At 31.6% G+C, this 19972-nt stretch overlaps 1 pseudogene; it reads left to right on the top strand.

The window, feature by feature from the left end:
• The first annotated feature begins 18965 nt into the window (after nucleotides 1-18965).
• Nucleotides 18966-19526, top strand: LOC108482792 (uncharacterized; annotated as a pseudogene).
• The last annotated feature ends 446 nt before the right edge of the window (nucleotides 19527-19972 follow it).

The raw sequence follows: 19972 nt of genomic DNA, 5'->3' as shown, positions 1-19972 counted from the left end.
CTATGAATACCAACATACAGGTTCTCACTAAGTTCTTCCAAACTTATAAAATTTACTACTTGTATACAGGGTTGATAAAGACTCGAGTATCGAGTGGGACCAAGCTAGACACCACTAGATTCTAGTGATGGACGCGGTAGCTGTTTCATGTATAAAGACGGGTACCCTTAGAGGCCATGCCTTGGGGATAAAGATGGATATACATGTATCAAAATCTTAAATTAAAATTTGCAAATAATTGCTAGGTCTATTAAGGTATCAAAGTTGTAAGAATTTAGTACTCGTATGATATGAGATTCAGTAAAAGTTAAATTTTGAAATTTGAGATTGTCTAAGTACGTAATTAAATCAAATTAAAAATTTTGTTAAGATATTCGGGTTGATTGTGACGTTCAGTACCCGAGCCTAGCGATCGGGTTGGGTATTGGGTGTTACAAATGTTTTCCATTATAAACTCATGTCTTAGTGCCCAAGAAATAAGGAAATCAGCACAACAATTTTCCCCTCAAAAAATGTGGACGACGTAACATAAAGACAACAACAACATCAACTGCTTACACTTCAAAATGTTAGGAGCAAAAGGATCACACATATTAAGAGCACCAGTGACTTTCTTGACAGCTAAAAGGGAATCTAATTCAAATAATACATTTTGCCAACCTTTCTCCATCACCAACTCTAATGCTAACATGATAGTACGAAACTCAACCTTTAGCGATATATATTGTCCTATATGTATTAAAAATCCCCCTAACCATGCGCCATCGCGATCTCTTGTGATACCGCCCACAACAAGATGCCCAATATTAGATTGAGTCGCACCATCGATATTAATTTTAATAATGGACCAATGTGGAGTCTTCCACAAAACCAAACGAACAGTCTTGAAAGATGAAAGTTTACAGTTCTCCCGTAGGCTCATATACTCCCTTGCTCTTTCCAAAACCAATATAGAAACATTGAGGGGACGTTCATAGCTTTGATCAAAGATCACATTGCTCCTCTGTTCCCATGCATCCCAACAGCAAAATACAAATAGGAGCGGACAAGGAATGCAACAACGACTTTAGATCGTGACAAATTAAAAATTATCCAAGCTTTAATGTTTAGTGAATAAAAGTGATCCCATTTATCCCCTTGTAGCCACCTATACTAAACCAAAGCTGAGTATTTTCAGTTTTGCAAAACATGATAGAGATATCCAAGATAAACATTACATCTCGGGTATGTATTGGTTAACAAAATGCCTCTTATAACACAAGTTTCCTTTGTTAACACTCTACCATGGAAAACTAACCAAAAAAAATGTTTAACTTTAGGAGGAGAAATAAGTTTCCAAATTTTATTCCAAGCCATATCTTTTACTGCACCAATTTGAAGAAGTGAATAAGTAGATAAAACTGAAAACAAACCATTAGGAGCAACGACCAAACTGTTTGATCATCCAGGCCAGGTTGTAAGATTTGGATTTGCAATTTCTTATATCTTTAGGTAAGTCCTAACTAGAGTCAAGGTGATCACAAACCTGCTCCTCCCCACAAACATCAACAACTGAACTAACAACATAATTAGTTAAAGGTAGTTCACAAAGCCACCTATCAAGCCAATAGGTAGTATTTTCACCACTAAAGACCAATTTCCTTATACCCATATTAACCACGTCACGACTCCATAATATACTCCTCTAAGTGTGTAAGGTCACTGGTTGTTTAGTCAGTTCAAATAAACTCTTGCCTTTTAGGTACTTTGTATGGATAACCTCGGGCCATAAACTTTCATCAGCCGACTCTATTTTCCACATATATTTTTGTTCCTTCTTTTATATTGTGTATATATATTAAAAATAAGATTCGTTTAATATACTTAAAAAAGAAAATATTTTGAAACTCAAATAATTAACTTAGAAATCAATATTTTTATATATGCTTGTGTTCCTTTATATATAAGATACACCTCTGCATTCCTGCTCGTATGTTAAAGGATTACTAATAGGCCTATGATTGGATTGGATACAATCCATTCACTAAAAAAAGTAAGCTTTGAAATCATTCTTTAACAAAAAAAAATCAATTAGAAATGATCATAGACATATAACTTTTCCAATGAACGATTTGATTTTGCCTGATGAGAGAAGAGGTGGTGACAATGTCAATAACAATTACAATACCAAAATAGTCAGATTTAAAGAGAGGGGAGAGGAGCTTGATAGTAATATTGTTGTAGATCCGACCCCGGTGATAGGCCACTCTTGGAAAGATAAATTGTTAAACGGAGTTCTTCCTAGGTTGATGACTTCTCTGGGATCTGACATCTTAGATGGAGATGACTTTGAATTTACAGAAGGTGATGTTGTGCATTTCAATGTTAACGAGACTCTGACCATCGACTTCTAGGAACGAATTTGACACCTTCTGGCCAAAGATATGGACACAGCTGTGGTAGTGAAATTGTTAGGTAGGAACATGGGTTACCTTACACTGCTTAACTGGATTTCAAGCCTTTGGAAGCCATCCCAACCATTCCATCTAATGGACATGGAAAATAGGTATTTCTTTGTTAGATTTCAGAGTAAGAGAGATTATGATATGGTTTTGTCACTAGAAGCTATGTCGCCACATAGGAGATCCAATACCGCAACATAGAAAGCAAAATAGAGAAAGGGAGAAACTGGCTTCAGTGTCGCGACACAGGCTAAGAATGTCACGACATCCCCTTGAAGATAACTGTAGAAGAGCATACTGGTTGCTGTGTCGCGACACAAGTCTTGGTGTGCCGTGACATCGACTTTGTGATGAAAATAAAACATAAAGATGAAACACGTCAACTAACCTATGGTTAAGGACGACGACTACCTAAAAGCTATAAATAGAGCTCTCTAGCACACATTATAAACACCATTCTATTAGCTCAGATTTTTTTCTTAGGTTTTTAAATTTGTTTTCTTATTTTTCTTAGGTTTTATAGTTTAGCATTTTTGTTTCTTCAAGAGATCTGATTGTAAAGCAAAATCAACTTCTATGGAATCATATTATTCAATATCAATTAGGCTTTCTTAAACTCTCTATTTTTCTTCATTCCCCATGGTCAATTCTTCCATTCTTTCCATGTTGTTTATTAAAGCCATGAGGAACTAATCTTTCTATAAGGGATTAGCGAGTAGAGGAATAATCTCTTAACTATTTTGTAGGGTTACTCAACAAATCAATTGTTTGGAAAAGGAAGAACGTGAAACAAACCCTAAGCTTGACAACCATGAGAAGTCATCAAGGTGGGAATTAACCCAAAATTGGTATTGCCCATTCGTGAACACTTTTACCTCAAGCCAGTCTGAATGTGAAGTCGGAAGATAAATAGTTCTTACTGACTCGTTATGTTGGTGAAAGATCGAAAAGTCCTACTAGAGTAGCGACTAGTTGGTTGATGAAAACCTGAGACAACAATTAATTGGGACTGTTGAAACGAATTGATCACCCATTCTCAGATTTGATTCACTCTATTTATCTTTACTTCTTGCAATTTTATTTTTTTATGCTATTTTATTTTATTATTTTACAAACCCTAAACAAATTTCTTATTTTAATCCCGTACTATATCTGACCTAAAGTATTAATTAGATATTTAATTATTTAGGTTAAGGTTGATTTAGTACTCGCCTCCCTTGGGTACGATCCTCGGAGTACTTACCTACTTCGTTGTAAAATCTATATTACAACTCGACCCATATACTTGCAGATACCGCCTCATAACTCTCTATTTTATTGCAGTATTCACACTCTAGATTTTAGTATGTCTGGAGGCAGTTAGCCCATTATGATTGTATTTTTTTATCTTGGGGCATGGTATTCGGGCTGAGATAGTTAATGGCAGGTGGAATCCTATTCGATTGTCTAAAAATGGTCTGCCACTTTCCTATCTTTTTTTTACAGATGATTTAATCCTTTTTGGTCAGGCAGAGGAAAGCCAAATGAAAGTTTTCAAAGATGTATTAGATACGTTTGTGTACTTGGGTCATATGGTTAGCATGCAAAATTCAAGTATCTTTTTTTCTAAAGGGGTGGAGGAAGACCTTAAAAAGCGTTTAAGTAGATCGATTGGGTTTCACACAATTTAAAATGTCGGTACATATTTAGGATTTCCATTTTTTCATGACAAGCTGACTAATAATACTTTGGGCTTTATGGTGGAAAATCTTTGTAGCAAACTTTGTAGTTGGGATACTAAGTAGCTCTCTCTAGCTGGCAGAATAAATTTGTCACAGTTGGTATTGCTCTCAATACCTAGTTACTTTATGCAATCGATGATGATTCCAAATGGCTTGTGTGACGAAATTGAAAGCATTATCAGATAGTTCATATAGGGATCTTCTAATGGTTTTAAAAAATTGCCTTGGTTGGTTGAGATTTGGTTTGCCAACCCCAAGCGCATCATGGGCTTGGTATAAGATCATTACGGGATTAAAATACTTCATTTATGATGAAATTGGGTTTTAGTATTGTGTCTAATGCCTCTGCTCTATAGGTTCATGTTTTACGTTCAAAATATGGGATTCAAAGTGGCTTACTAGAAACCTTATCAAAAGGTCGAAGTTCTTTTTTATGGAGATCACTTTCAAAGGTATGGCTGCTTATTCGTGAGAACGTTCTTTGGTTTGTTGGAGATGGTAAGAGCATTAATTGTTGAAGGGACCCTTGGGTTCCAACTATTGAGCCTCTGCATAGGAAAATAGATCCTAACTCTAATCTTTATATGGAATGCACTCTCTGTGAGATGATTACAGAGAATGGGGATTGGAATTTAGAATTTCTTCAACTTTGGGTTTCTGAAGAGGTCATTCAACAGATTGTGGAGGTTCCACCACCTCAACCAAACTTGGGTTCAGACAGAGTCATTTAGGGGGTACTTCTTTTAGTTTATTTTCTATTAAAAGTGTGTATGAGAAATTGCAGGAAGGGATATGGAATTCGAAGGAAGCAGTTTAACAACTATCATGGAAGTTTAAGGGTCCACAAAAGGTTAGAGTGTTCATATGGCTTATCCTTAAACATCGGCTACTTACTAATGTAGAGAGGACAAGAAGAGGAATAGGAGTGAATTCTGCTTGTGAAATTTGTGGTCATGAATATGAAATGGTTTTACACGTCCATCCTAATTGTATTACAGCTAGAGACATTTGAAATCATTCCTACGGGTATGTTTCTTCTTTTTTTGTAGGGACTTTACAAGAATGGATGAAGCATAATCTCTGTATTAATCAATTTGCCTCCCTTGTGGAAGAAGTTAATTGGCAATGTCTATTTGGGATGTTAAAATGGCGCATTTGGAAGAATCAGAACCTTTACATTTTTCAAGGTCCATCTTGGAATGCTGATATAGTTATAAAAGTCTCTTTAAATTGGGCAAAACAGTATACTTCAATGATGAATCCAAGTACACTCAAGCCTTTAAAAAAGTGTGTTGCTCCTTTGTCTAATTGTTACGTAAGAATGAATACATATGGCTCGGTTAGAGCAGAGGACGCGTTCGCTGCAGCTAGAGGGATTTTGTGTGATCATAATGGGAAGTGGATAATTGGATTTATTGGGTATTTGGGTAATTGTGTTGTCCTTGATTCTGAGCTTTGGGGCATTATGGACGGGTTAAAACTCACACTTGATTGGAGATTTGAAAGAGTGTTAATTCAGACAGATAGTCTTGAAGCTGTCAATGTCATTCAAGATGGGGACCGAGAGAACTCCAATTCCGCCTTGGTAAGACGAATTCATTCTTTATTGAAACTCCTGTGTCAGTGGAGTATCCAACATGTTCCGTAAGAAGAGAATAAAATCGTAGATAATATTGTTAAGACAATCAGTGACAAAAGAACTGAGATAAGATCGATAGAAGACCCCATTCCGATGTATTACTCTTAATATTTAGCTTTTGATTTGTATTCCTATAAAAAAAATACATTTCTCTCATTTATAACTTAGAAGATCTAACTTCTTAGTCAAACTTTTTATGTTTATATGCCGAGTATTTATGGGAATGTTTTAATATTTTTGTAGCCCAGTATATAATAATATGCTATATTTGTTATTTAAAGTCTTTGACCTTCAAATTGTATTTTTGGAATGGCGTTGTTTAATAGCATCAGTTATAGCTTTATTTTGGGTACAATGTGTATATGATTTTTAATAGGAAATATCCAATATAATTCCTGCTTTTCATCAATAATATGAGTTAATTGCAACTTAAATAAGTTTTAAGCTTTTCTTTATTCATTATTCATTATGTTTTTCAAGATTCTAACAATCCCAACAAAGCCTACGTACCAAATTTATGCTCATATTTGCTATATTCATGTATTTTTGTTGTATTCATATTATTTTTTGAAATTGGTGTGATGTTGATGTTATTTGTTTTAATTATTTTGAATAATGAATGTTTTGTCAGTATAACTTCACCATTTAACTCATGTACATGTTTTTAATATATATACATATATATATATATGTATAAATAATTTTACCATATGTTTCATGCAAATAATATTTAAAATAAATAACAGTTTATAAATCAAAGAAGTTGGAATCATAACTTAAGTGACGGTACAATATTATTAAAATTAATTTGTGCAATGTAAATCAATTATGTATTATATATTTATTATAATTGAAAATATTTAATTATACATCTTATAATTTTTATCAACAATAACTTTCGAGGTAACTCATTAAGCTTATGTAAAATATTTAACCCAATGTCCAATAGCTAAAAGTAAGTTTTTCATTTTACTTTTTCATAACTTAATTGAGAGAAATTGGAGAATTAATCTAAATGCCCGAGAAAGAAAAAAAAAGTATACTACAATAATTTATTTTTATATAAATTTAATTGATGAATGCATTTAATAGATTCCATTATTGTAAGTGTTGCTACTTATTATTATTGTTTACTAAAACTCAGAACAGTTTACGAAAGTGTTTGACTATAATAGCCATTATTAAAAATTGTGCAAATAAAATTAAAGAATACAGAGATTTGTTTACGCAATTCAGTTTTCTTACGTTTGTAAAATCTAGCTCAATGAGTAACTCCATTATTTTTATTTGCAAATATAATAAGTGATTTACACTCTATTACTTCCCATGTGCTCTCTATATTTAATGCTTTAATGCTTTCAATTTAGTTTGCACCCTTTCATAAAATAATTCCTCAATAAATAAATTCAATTGCTCTCTATATGCTCTCATACATAATCTAGGCAATCCTCAAAGCATATATCAATCTTAACTTGCTAACATAGAATCTATATAAACATAAAGTAACTCCTTTCAAAGCATAATCAATCAAAGATATAATCTTCAAAAATTAGCAACACAATCTCGATCAAATCTCCACATTCCAAGAGTTGAGTTGATTCACTTGAATCAAATCTAATCTTCAATAGTTAAAGATTAGTTTCCATAGATAGGCCATTGTATCTTCAATAGAACATTAAATTAACAGGTTTAAAAATTTTCTTCATTAAATTGTCAACTCAAATAAGACAAGTAATTTCATTGCCTCTGTGATAGCCTAGAGTGGGCACTACTGAGTGACACTCACCTCATTCAACACACATTGCCTCAACAATAAAGATGCTATCAAATTTCAATAGAGTTAACATTTACTATTTCAAAAAGATGTCATTTATTGCTTAATAGAGTTAAAATTTTAAAAGTTTTTGTTCGTCATACAAATGAATTCTTTTGTTTAGAGTTGAATTATAAATGAAAAAAATATATGTTATTTTTAAATGGTAAATATTACTTAATTCTTATTTAATTTTTAATAATAAAAAGATTCAATTGATTTATTTAATAATAGAGAGATTGGACAGGTACTTTCACCAAATTTAATTTTACCTGCTGTAATGTAATAGGACGAAAACTGAAATTTATGATGAGTTTAAGCCCAAGGGATGGACCATTGTATTTGCTGGTGGGCATACTTTGTGCTGGGTTTAGCATTGTGCTACAATAAGCCCACTCAAAACCCTTCGTTCCAAGGGAAAACTATTTTTCCAACTAAACAAAGCTAAGATTAAAAATTAAAATACAGGATTTATGATTGATAACATGATCACACATTATTTAATTTCTTTTAAGTACAAATTCACTTTTTTTATTTGAATGATGTCATATTTGATTCCCAAGATATTATTGATTGATATAATTAGAAATGATTACGCGGTTAATAATAATTTTTCTGAATTTCATTTAATACTTAATTTATTCAAGTAAATTTGACAACTTAAATTTTGGCATGTCCCGTGAGAGCATAATAGACTAGCCGTTTATATAGTTAAAATTTTTCATAGTGGTCCTAACTTTTAAAGACTCACCTGATCATACTTGATCTTTATTTGAAGAAAATGCTTATTGAGCAATGGTTAATATAATCTTACATCAACCTTGTTGTAGCTAGTTCCTTAAACTTTGTTTCTTTTCTACCCGAAAAATAAATCATAAAAAACTGATGAGTTTTCTTTAATACTTCTTGTATATTTAGTATTGGATCCCTTTTTATCTCTTTATACAATTTACATGTTTAGCCCCAAAAGTTAAATTGAAAAGAACAAAGCTCGATATGTTGAATAGGGTCGGGTATACCATTGAGTTAAATTTAAATATCGTTTGGTATCTTAGTTTCATACTTTTTTTAATGTAATAGTATTTTTTTTAATTTGGTATCTCTATTTGATAAAAGTTATATATTTTGATACTAAAATTAATAATGTTAACTTTTTAGTGTATAATTCGAGTTTTAAGGTTGATTTGATGAAAGTTAATTGTAATATTATTAGGTTTGAATTTTTAATGATTTTGGTAATAGAATAAATTTAGTGTTAATTGTGAATTTGTTTAATTTTATGTTTAATTTTTCAAATATAGTTTGATGAATGTGATTTAATTCGATTTTAAGATTGATTTGATGAAATTTAATTGCTAATATTATTAGTTCATTATAAATTTTCATCAAATTAACACTAAAATCTAAATTGAACACCAAAAAAACAGTAGTGTTACCTTCAAGTACCAAAATGTATAACTTTTGTCAAATACAGGTACCGCATTGGACAAAAAAACAGCATAAGTAATACATTAGAAAAAGTGTCAAACTTAGGTGCCAAATAATGTATAAAGCCAATTTAAATGGCTTAAGGGAAATCAATTGAGCCCTTAGTGATCCAAAATAAATTAACAGAAACCATTAATTGACCGATTTGACAGTTAATATGGTTGACGGAAGCCACTAAACTGTCAAGTGGTAATATACTGAAGTGGCATGCCATGTTAGCAAAAATTAAAAAAATAAATTTTATAAAATAATTAAAATGTTCCTATAGAATAAATCTGGACAAATAATTGTCCAAATTCATGTTGAATGAGTGTAAAATTAGAAAATTTTAAAAATTCTAAATAAATAAATATTGTTAAAAAATTCTAATTTATAAATAAATTTCAAATGTGAAACTAAAAAAATATTATTTATTTAAAATAAATTGTCATTTTGTATTACCAAATTCAATTGAATGACTATTAGAATATATTTGTGAAATTTTTTCTTTTAGATTATTTTAATAATTCCAATGCAACTCCAAACTTGCCTTCATTTTGCAAACTAAACAACAAACCCAACATGCAAATCCTTCTTCTCATGGACTCATTTCATATTCATTATGCTTCTTTTCAACAAACCCATCTTTTCTTTGCTCATTTTCATCACTTTTGATTTATGCTAAGGGTGTAATTAATCAACTGGAGTTTTCGTTAACGAAAGAGATTGATTAACTTTTTTTTTTATTGAGGGTTCAATTAGGTATATTTATTTTATAATAGTTCAGTTAATTTTTTGATTTTTTTACTGAGGAAAATTTTTACCCTTAAACCATTTAAATTAATCGAATTGATGACTACATAAGAAAATTATTGGATAAACTACACAATCAATCACCTAATTATTAGTGTGTTTCTATTTTGGCCATCAAACTATAAAAACTTTTAATTTCGTCATTTGCGTTTTCGATTAATTTTGTTTTGGTCGCTTTCCATTAAATAATTAACAAAAAATGATAGTATGACCTTTTTTAATTGGTATAATAATACATGTAGTTCTCAAACTTACACATTCTATCAATTTAATCATACTTTTAAATAATTTAACAAATTTAACCCTCCATATTTATAAATTTTATCAAAAATTTCAATTAAACCGATGAGCAACAAAAAGCTAATAAATAGATTTAATAATCAGTTATTTTAAAGAAAAAAGGTAATGGTCCCTAAGAAATAGATATATCTCGTATTTCTTTTCCATCCCCATCAGAGCTTGGAAGATAAAAAAACCTTCTGAGCAATTCCAACAATGGGTTCAGGTACACTTTCATATATAGTTTTATTCTTAATGATCTAACATGACAAATCCTAGTTTGTTAATATTTATATCATATTTTCGATTATAACAAGTAGTGTCCGAGTCTTATCATGTTAAATCATTGAGAGTAAATTGATTATTTTATTTTCTATATATGGTTTGTTTTAATATTTCAAAGAATTAAATTATTGATTTGGTGTATTAATTAATAAAGATTTTGTTTCTTCATATTCGTTAAATAATCCATTGATTTTGCGTGGATGTTGATAGAAATTGTAACCCCCAAAACATTAAACCTTTTATTTGTTAAACGTTATCAAAAGTACGTAGATGTTTCAAGGGTGAAGGGCTTTGATACCGTGTCATGGGTTCAAGCTCTTGCGCATAGAATCAAGTATTATTTTTGTTTGCGTTTTCTTGTGCCGCATATCTGGAATGTTTGAGTCAAATTGGATGGCTGAAAGAAGTTTAGATGTAGTCGGGTAGTGTTTTTGTTAATATAATATTTCCTTTATTTTATTTTATTTTATTTTATTTTATTTTTTGTTTTGAAAATTGAAAATAATGGAATTTTATTCCTAAAAGTTTGCGTCATGTTACCCTTTTCTCTCTCCCCAATTGTTCTCATTCTTGCCAATTTGTTCCTCAGTAAAGAAATTCATAGTTTTCTTCCACTTTTCTTTTGGCAGTTCTTTCTTTTGGTTTACCTATTTTTCCTGTTCAAGTTTTTCCCTTTTCTTTCTTTTGATTTCGTTGCAGTTTCTACCTTCCTCATTTGCTACGAATTTGCTTTTGGGAATTTAATTCTTTTTGCTATTTCGTACTACGTTTCATCGCACTGATAATTGTTTGTTGGTCTTTGAGTAAGTGTTCTTTATTAAGTTTTTTTTGGAGGATTTTGATGGATGGAATTGTGTTCTTTACGTGGCATACTTTTGTTGTGCGTGAATCTTTGTTAGGTGAGGATCTCGGGATTAACGTTCCTTTGACAGTTTAAGTATGGTTTTGAGTTGCTGATTTATTTCGGGTAAGTAATTGTTGTTAAGCTTGAAATTAATTGGTAAGCTTAAGTTTACTAATTGGAGTTTAGGGTTGAGAAAAAGGGTTTAATTTCGGGAGGATTGTTGCTGATTGAACATGTTAAATATCGTTTTTAGGTTCTAAACGTCTCGTGATTGCTTCAAAATCGGACTAGGTTTGTAACGAAAACTCAAGAAAACAGACGAAAGTCAAAAATCTGAACCGTCAACGCCACACGGCCGTGTGCTGGACCGTGTGAGACACACAGCTTAGGCCAATAAAGTCGTGTGAGTCACACGGGCATGTGGGCCCAAAATTTTAAATTTTTCCCTAGGACCGTAAACATCGTTTGGATCGATCGTAAGCCTTCCGTAGGGTCGGTATGTTATAAATTATGCTATAAAACACGAATTCTGACCATCTGTTAGCATAAAATTAAATATAAATACGTATGTTTGAAATGATATAAGATAAGTAAAATATGTAATATGCTATGCATAAACTGAAAAATGTTATGTATGTCTTGATATTTGATAAGTATAACTTGAGTTTGATATTGAGCATGAATGACATACGCATATCTAGCATTTAATATTTTTGTATGTACATTTAGGATGAGGTTTGTGTATTTGAAGGAAATGTGGGCAGTATAATAATTTATCGTATTTGGTGGCTCAGCCATACATATTTCTGTAAACGGCGATAAATCGCCCAATGATCTAGCAACTAAGCTGCAAATATTCTAAAAAATGTCATACCGACACCAAGCAGTGTGTAGGGTTGGATAGGTATTTAATACCTTATATGGTATGTCAAGATGGTCGGAGATGGTGTGTAACGAATGGGATAGGATCATAAATTTGCATCTAATTCTATTTTTATATGTGATATATGTATTGTATCTGCTCTGTTATGAGTTATGCATGAAATTTAATATATTATACTGATTTAATAAGTTATACACCGAGTTTCAAAAGCTCACTCTCTGTTTGTCTGTCACTTTCAAGTAAGCTTCATACTTAGGCAGATCGGTGCAATGGAAGCTCGATTATAATATTTTGGTACATTTGATTTATTTAAATTTGGAATTAAGGTGTTTTGTAAATTTTGGACTATTTGGACACTTGGAACTGTTTTGATTTTGGACTTTAATATTGTTTTTTGATCAAAATTGATTAACCGTTTTTATTGATGACACCCGTGTAACACCTCTATCCCGTAACCGTCGCCAGAATAGGTAAGGGCATTACCGGATGAACAGAACATTACAGAACAATATAGACTAATAGATATTAAATATCATTAATACAGAGGCATTCATCAACAATTCATTCATTAATATGGTCTACGAGACCTAAAATGTACTTTTAAGAAAGGTCTGGACTAAAACGAACACATTCAGAATTTTCAGAACTTAACCAAATCTTTCAAAACTGTTAAAGTCACACGCCTGTGTGACTAAGCCGTGTGACACACACGGGCACCAGACACGCCCATATGATCTAACAGTGCCAAAAAGAGGTCCTATATTGACTTTTTCACATGGCCAACAGATACAGCTGTGTGCCATGGCCGTGTGGTACTTAGCTAGCTATTGAATTAAGCCCATAGCCATATGACACGCCCGTGTGTCTTAACCGTATGGCACAATGCAGGCTTGGTTTAAGCCAACTTGTCACCCCTATATGAGTCTTTCCTACTAGCAATGTTAAACAACATTCATACAACAATTTTCAGCCAATTTCATGCTTAAAACATGCTTCATTACAACTAAATCATCATCTTTCAATAACCCATTCAAAACCATATCAAAACTTAACACATTCATACCATTTGCTAGCAAACTCTCAAAACCTAACATATATTTACAAATCAAAACTTCATGCATAGACCTTCTAGCTTATACATGTCATACTTTACAATATTTACACTTTCAAAAAGTACCAAAATGAGTTCAATAGTGTGGTGACAATCCTCGACTATCCCCGAGCCTTCAGTAGCTACGGTAACTGTAAAACAGGCAAAAATCACACAAAGTAAGCTACAAAGAGCTTAGTAAGCCAAATACAATTGGTCTAACTACTAAAGCATATAAGTACAATTCAACCATAAAGATTTATAGCCATTTCATAGAATAATTCATAAGCTTAAACGTGCTCCTTTGTTTGCATTTATGTCATGCTTCATTTTCAAATTTCATACATATTTTAAAGAGACAGAGTCTTTCATATTCAGAATTTTAGTATGATTCATACATACCTCTATAAGTTATACATTCCATATGCTCATTCTCATATGTCGTACTCTATCATTAGACGGTTTAGAAACGATACCGATGTCCCGAATGTGGTCTTACATGTAATTCAATATCGATGCCTCTGTCTCAGATAGGGCCTTACACGAAATCAGATACGATGCCAATGTCCCAGACATGGTCTTATACGTAAACCTCAATTGAGGCCTGTGTCCCAAACACGGTCTTACACGATATCTCAGAGAGATGTCAATGTTCCTTTAGAAGCATATAGAGCTTTTCGAATACTAACATATTATCAGACCTTACTCAAAAGATATTCATCAGGCTCTCAAGGCCATCCAATACAGATTACTGTTTATATATGTGGAAATTAGTCAATTTAATACATAATTGTAATTTGACTTACCTTGGACGGATTTCGGATGAAACGAGTTGACTATTCAACTATTTTGGACTTCCCTCGATCTAAGTCCGATTTTCTTTGTTCTTGATCTAATACAATTCAAATTCAACCATTCAATCATTCATTTCACTCAAAATAATCCATGAACACATATTTAAGGCACTTTTCATTTTAGCCCTTACATTTTCACACTTTGATAATTTAGTCTATTTCCCATAAAATCACAAATATGCAAAATTCACCAAGACTTTAGCTTAGACGAATATACATGGATTCCATACAAGTCCAAATAACACATTTAATTCACAATTTAGTCCCTCAAAACTCATTTTTACAATTTAGCCCAAATAGCACATTTCATCAAAAATTCAAGAACAAAACACGATAATCTCACATATATCTTTCATAATCCATATAAGAACACTACAAAGCTCATATAATCATCAATGGCACTTCATGAAATCTTTAACACAAATAGAAATCTAGACATAGGTTTTGAAGAACACAAAGCAACGATCATAGAAATGTAAAAATCATCAAAAACCGAACAAAATAGGCTAACCTATTCACTCATGCAATGACCGAATACCTTGAAGCTTCAATGGCTTCCTTTTTCTTCTAATTTTCGGCAAAGATGAAGCATAATGGAAATATTTTATGCTTTGGTTTTATTATAATATACATTAATAAACGATTTACTTAACCACCCTTTAAAAATAACCATACTAACCATTATGCCAAACCATATATTCCAATATCATATAATTGGATTTATTTCATCATAAGAACCTTACATTTAATGAGCCAAAACAAATAGGCACTTTTAACAAACAGCAGACAACTTTTACACTTCACGCGATTTAATCATTTTTCATAATTAAGCACAGAAACAGACAAATTAAATCATAGAAATTTCACAAACATAAATTCACATATCACAGACACAGAAAATAATATTAAAATATTTTTCAGACTCGAATTTGTGGTCCCGAAACCACTATTCTGACTAGGGTTAAAACCAGACTGTTACAACCCAGTTTTCCTGTAAAACAATAGATTTTCAAACAACAAATGATGTTTTTCAAAATTTAACGCGCTAAAGATTTTCACTGCAAACTTATACGTTTTACAAAATGTAAACAAACACCATTTCACAAATCGGTTAAGAAAGATATGTTCTTGAATAAATCAGATTTTCACATAACAAAAGCTAATGACGTCTTTTCAAAACCAACGAATTCTGGGTTTTCGAATGAACTTGCAGTAATATCTCCTGATCTGGCTATAATGTCTAGGCCTGGTTTGGGGTGTTACATTTTGTGGTATCAAAGCTAGGTTACAAAACTTGGGCTGTAAAATTTGGGGTTCAAAATTTTGTGAAAACTATTCTCTGAACAAAACATATTTTTGTTTTAATCTGAAAAAAATAAGTTTAAGGAATACTGAGTCTCCGGTTCCAATCCTGTAAGTACTTCTGACTTAGTTAAACTTATAGTTTAGAAAACTATAAAACAATTAGAACTACTCTCTGATAGTTAGATTGTAGCAAACTTCATAAATTCTTCTGATAACTTTCTAAGCATAAAATATCTGTTAATAAATATTAGAACTGATACATAAAATTCTGTAATGTAGATAACCTACAATAAGTGTACATGGAACTTGTGGAAAAGATATTCGTGGGCATAGCAGGTACCTACTGCTGAGATTGGGTCTTAGACTTAAATGGTTGGGGATGACACATTGTCTCAAGCCATGTTAAGAATGCTTGAGAGGGTCACAAAAACCCATACTAGATCTGGGAGCCATGGGTCAATAACTGAACGTTTCTGATCCAATGATGCGAAACTATTTGCGAGTGTCAATGGAGTCGCTCCGACTGTGGTTGAATATTAGTTTGAGGCCACAAAAAGAATTATGAATGATATCGACTGCATCCCTGAGCAGAAGTTGAAAGGTGCCAAAATATCAGAAAATCTACATTAGGCTATATGTATCTGTTAGTTAGAGGAGATATATCTTGGAAAAGTGTCAAATAGACACTTGTAGCTTCTTCCATTATGGTAGCAGAGTTTGTAGCATGCTAAGAGGCATCAAACCATGAAATATGTATGTGAAAATTTGTCACTAGGCTGTACATTTTAGAGAATGTAGAAAGACCACCACTCAAATTATTTTGTGACAATAAGTCAGCGATAATGTATTTCAACAACAATAGGAGCTCATCTAAGTCTAAGAATATTGACATAAAGTTCCTAGTTGTGAAAGAGAGAATGCAAAGTGGACAAATATCTGTTAGAAAATGTGTCCATATTGTAGTAAACATGTAAATGTTTTCTATGTAATTTCACATTTGACTATTATGTCTTTTGTGTTTCTGTCTTTCATGTTTTGCATTCATAGCGAATTTGTGACAAGCAAATATTAGTTTATTGATTGTCTCAGTTCAAACTGATGATAAGTGACATTATAAGAATGTTTACATTGCGAGAAAGACAACTTACTTTAGTAGATAATCTAAATGAGTCTGTAATCGTATAAAAGAACAAAAGTGAGCATTTGATTTAAATACTTAGAAGGATTACTATGTCATTTATAATTCCAATTCGGGAGATAGCTAATTTGTCTATCGGACCCATTGACTCCACGGGTAGAGACATAGATGTATTCATTCAGAATTAATTCACTTGTGATGTTCATGGTATGATTTACCTAAATCCTAAGTTAATCACTGACCATGCGTATGTAATTCATGTGCTTTAATATAAGTAGAGGTTTATGTTCTAAAGATGATCGAACCTTTAGCCGATATGTTGGGTACATGACTTGTGTATGACATGGCTTTATTAGCAACAATGAAATTCATAGCTTAGTTAAAGAGTTAATGATATCCTCTCATTTGCATTATGTGGATTGATAAATATGGAACGTGGCCACGGGTTGCTCTTTCTTGAACGAGTAATTTATCACAGTCATCTGTTGACAGTGGTCATATTAATCATTAAGAAGGCACAATGGTGACAATGAGATAAAATATGATTGTATTGAGTGAATGGATTTAACTCAAAGGAATCAAGGATATCATATAAGGATAACGCACATGACGAGGTTATTGGACAAATTAGTTGATTGAATTGCTTTCATAAAGAGTATACAATAAGGAGTTTTCGATCATGGTATTTCTTGTGGACTGATTCCATGATTAAGTAAATTGTAAATTATCGAAACGATGCTTCTGAACATAATTGTAATTAGTCGAGCCTAATTGTATATGTCCGATTGGTCTTTTCGCTAGCTCAACAAAAGCTTGATCAGACTACATTTGAATCAGAAGGAAATTCTACAACTTTGAAAATAATTTAATTGAGTCGATTTATTCGATGTGGAATTAAATGAGGAAGTTGTGAAAATTGTTCAACTAAAGAATTTGATTAAAGATTTTTTCTTGAAAAATTAATTTAGAAAAATCCTAGTGAATTTTGGAAAAATTAATTTTGATTAAGTAAAATTAAATCAATCAAATTAATTAAAATAAATATGATATTTTTAGAAATTAATTTTCAAGTCAGACAATTGGCCCAATAGGTAATTGAACTTGAAAATTGGATCTGAGATCGAAAATTGGGCCCGAGAACCCAAAACTAAGACCTAAAAACTAGTTGAATCGGGTCTAGAATGTGAAACTGAGTCGACGATCCAACCAGTGGTAGGACCGGACAGAGCAAACCGTTATTGGCCTGAACTGAACCGACAATAGCCAAACCGACTCGGGGTGCCATGAGGGTGTCGCACCTGCGATAGCACTACTGGATACAATGATGCCAATGACGACGACGATGACAGCACTCCAGTTGTGAGTGTTCTTTTAGCGGTTGAGCAATGGAGGAATCACACTCCTACTGTGACTCTACTGCATAATTTGATTTCAGATTAATTTTTCCAAAAATAATATTATTTTAATATATTTAATATTTATCTTATACATAAATATTCTATTAATTTAATAGATTTAATATTAAATTTAATTTAATAATAAGTATTATATTAATTTAATATTAAAATGATTACGTTTAATCATAATTAAACTTTTAAACTCTCCTATATAAAGAGAGCCAAGAGTTATTATTTTTACACATTTAAATTTAAGAGAAAGTTGTAGAGAGAAAATTCTCTAAAAATTATTTCAAAAATTTCTAGAAATATTTTTATTATTTATAACTTGACCCAAAATTTAGAGAAATTACGAAATTACTCTACTAGTAATTTTGTGGAAAACTTTCTAGTTCAAGCGAGCCTACAACCAAGTTCATCCTAAACGAATCGGAAATATACAATTTTAATTAAGTGTTTATTATTTTAAATATTACAACCAAGTTCTAATTTTTAGAAAAAATTAAAACTCTAGTTTTCATTAAACTTATTTTTAATATGTACAATTGGTATCATGCTATATCTAAAAGTATAAATTTTAAAATAAAAAAAATATAAAAACTACAATTGATTAAAACTAAAATTTCAAAAATTAAAAATACAATATCTAAAAATACCAAATAATAATAAAATAACTAAATTCACGACTTAGAATTTTAGCATTACAAAATTTACTTGTTTTTGGGAAATGGACGTGGGCAAAGTGCATTGTTACTATTTTGACACGTGTGAATCCCATATCCATACTTGCTAAGATCAATCACCTCCCCCTCCTTTATGTTTCCTCCTCTCAAAAAGATGAAAAATCACAAACAAAAAAATAAAATAAAATAAAAACCATTAAAATCATCAACGAAGATAAGACGCTTGTGGAGAGCTCATGCTACAAAACTTTCCCATTCATCATCTCAAATCCCGATCCAACGGTCCAAATTTAACAGCGGACACCATCCCCACAGATATATATATATATTTCCACAGTAACTAAACATCCTAAGCTTCTACAATCTTCATCACCATTTCAAAAGAAAAGGGTAAACATCTAAGCTAAGTAACAATGGCGTCACTGATAATTCCCTTTGCTCCTTCCACAACAAGGGTTTTCGCAGCAAAAAGTTCAGCTGCAGGTGGAACCAAACAGGAAAAAGGGTTTCTTGATTGGATCCTCGGGAACTTGCAGAAAGAAGATCAGTTCTACGAAACCGATCCTCTCCTCAAGAAAGAGTAAGACAAAAATGGAAGTGCCCGAACTTCCAATGGCCGCAACGACTCGGTTTCAGTCCCTCAGAAGAAGAAGGGCAGTGTTTTTGGTGGACTTTTCGCCAAGAAATGAAATTATATTTGCAACTTACAAATCGTCTAAAGGGGGAAACTGGACTCATTGTCTATGGTATCCCCTGTTTAATATATCTTGTTTCTTTTATATTCGTCTCTCCATATAAACTATTAAAATTATTAAAATACGAAATTGTATTTTAATTTTTATAAAATTTAATAATTTAATTTTGATTCAACAAATTTTCTAATCTCCTTCTTATTCACAAGTTAATTCGTTATCAACTTATTTTTTGTTTCGTTAATATTTTTGTTGAAATTCTAACTACAACCATTTAAATTTTACTAAAATTTCAAAATTAAAAATATACAATGTCTAAAAATTGAATTATTAATTTTCTAATTAGAAAGGTTAAAAGTAAAAATTCTCATTAATTAGAGGATTTAAAAACTTAAATTATAACTAAGAGGCCAATGCCCTACGTCCCTTTTTGCTTTACCTCTTGTTAGAATATAGGTCTAAATATGCTGTCTATAAAGTTAACAAATTATGGATTTGAAAATTATAGTGAAATCATTGAATGAATCACTACAGGAAAATAAGGCTTTAGCGGTATTTTTAGCGGCGTTTTATCAAAAAACACCGCAAAAATTATAAAACACAGAGCACGCTAAAAATGGAGCAATAT

Source organism: Gossypium arboreum, chromosome 1 (assembly GCF_025698485.1).
Source record: "Gossypium arboreum isolate Shixiya-1 chromosome 1, ASM2569848v2, whole genome shotgun sequence".
Taxonomy (NCBI): Eukaryota; Viridiplantae; Streptophyta; class Magnoliopsida; order Malvales; family Malvaceae; genus Gossypium; species Gossypium arboreum.
Note: the sequence above shows the minus strand (reverse complement) of the source record. Positions and strands in the feature narration are given on the sequence as shown.